The sequence below is a fragment of the Echinops telfairi genome, unplaced genomic scaffold (assembly GCF_000313985.2).
Source record: "Echinops telfairi isolate 266 unplaced genomic scaffold, ASM31398v2 ScPeMD7_3533;HRSCAF=4204_0, whole genome shotgun sequence".
Classification (NCBI taxonomy): Eukaryota; Metazoa; Chordata; class Mammalia; order Afrosoricida; family Tenrecidae; genus Echinops; species Echinops telfairi.
Genome location: NW_022107431.1, coordinates 81,098,421 through 81,100,295, shown reverse-complemented (window position 1 = coordinate 81,100,295; position 1,875 = coordinate 81,098,421). Strand labels below are relative to the sequence as shown.

Below are 1,875 nucleotides of genomic sequence, written 5' to 3'. Positions count from 1 at the left end.
AACCAGTGCTTTAGAACAACATAGAACTCTCTTGTTAGTTTTGGAATTGTCACTTTTTACTGGAGTAAAAACTACAACTTTCTCGGTATATAATTATGTGTAAACCACTACAATATCAAGGCCCCTATTAAATACTCTTAGAGGAGTTATTAAAGGAAAAGGTGCTGTAAGCTGAGTGATGTTTGCAAGAATAAAGATACAAATAACTGTCTGTGAGTATTTTAATTTGCTTGATAAAATTGTTTATTACAGGGATATGGAATAATAGTTTTGATAATCTGCATACGCATACTGTGTTTGGAAAATTCATTGAAGATGCGGCATATCCATTTTGCTGACCCTTGCCCGAGTTTCCTAGGGCTGTAATAATAAGACAACAAAAGTGGGTGGTTTGAAAGAGCAGAATTTATGTTCTCACAGTATTTTGAGGTTAGAAATCCAAGGCAAAGTTTTCCCTCATTGATTCTCTCTGGGAACTTTGAGAAGGAAACTTCTCTGTATGTGTCTCTTTGCTTCTGGTGGCTACCAGCATTCCTTTGCTCCCAGCCCCATCACTCCGATCTCTGCTTCGATGGCCACTGTGCTGTCAAGCCTCCCTCTGAATTCCTTAACTTACTGAAAATTTATCACCTTCTTCCTCCTTCTGAGACTCTTGTTTCCATGTCTTCTTTTGTAAGACACCTCTCAGAAATGCTTACGACTAGTTCAAATCCACCCTACTTGAAAACAAGGCCACGTTCCCTTCTATAAGGGTTAGGACTTTCAGAAATCTGCTTGAGGTGGGGCTGTCCAGTTTAACACACAACACCCTCTTCCTGATTGCTCTCAGTGACGGTCTTTGTGGTTGTTGTGTTGTTGTCATCGCTGGCATCGCTTCATTGAAATGTCCAAAATGGGGTATAAGAACGTTTTCCTCCAATTTATTTTAAACCAATTTGAATTTGTAATATTTTACTATTTTATGTTAACCCTTAAGTTTTTATTATTTTAAGTTTTTCATTGTTTTTGTCTTTAATGAAGAAATCTATGTAAGGCCAACTGTAAAAGTTAGTTAGTATATATGAATAGCTCTAACATGACAAAAAAAGTCACACAATTTAAAAATAAACATTTAGATTAGTGAACACAACACAAAATTGTTTGTGTGGAATTCTCATCTCATCTCTGTATATCAAGCACAGATCCATTAAGTGATTATATTTCTTGATTCAATTGCTGTTATATAAGTAATCTAATGAAACGATTTTATTCCCCTACATTGTCCTTTTATAAACAATGCTGTAGTGAATACATTTATATTTATATATCTGGCTTATGAAGAAGCTTCAATACAATGATGTTTAATGAATGTCTGACCTGAAGAGAGCATGTAGACAAATTTAACACTGAAAAACCCTGAGATAGCATTTTAATGGGGAAAATGAATTGGTTTTGGGGATTCAGCTATTTATCTTGGAACTTTTTATCCCCCAGGTGCACATTGGAGTGCTTTAAAAGATGTGAAGACTCAGGTTTTTGCTGCAGCGGATGGAAATGAGTTCTCAAAAAAGGCTAGGATCTAAGACTTCATAGTTGGATAACTGAAGGATTTGTAATCAACAATGGCAATTCCTGCTGAAAGCTAGCTGGATGGATACCCATGGAATAAGATTTTAATATAACTAACACAAATAAATCTTCATAAAATATCTGGGGGGAAAAAGAAGCTTCAAAAAGTTTATGGATGATTCTATCATCTATAATTCCATTTTTTCATCACATTTTGGAAGACATTTGTATATATTGCATCGTTTTAGTTGGATTTTAATTTTATCATCTCTTCGGAGAGATGCTATTGTCAGATATAATTTCTTTTATTTATTAGGAAATATTTAA

General features: G+C 34.6%; 1 non-coding gene across 1 annotated transcript; it reads left to right on the top strand.

The window, feature by feature from the left end:
- Positions 1–1,328: 1,328 nt before the first annotated feature.
- LOC115871137 lies at positions 1,329–1,393 on the top strand. The gene has a single exon (XR_004047116.1). It is a non-coding gene; the product is annotated as a small nucleolar RNA SNORD78 (small nucleolar RNA).
- The last annotated feature ends 482 nt before the right edge of the window (positions 1,394–1,875 follow it).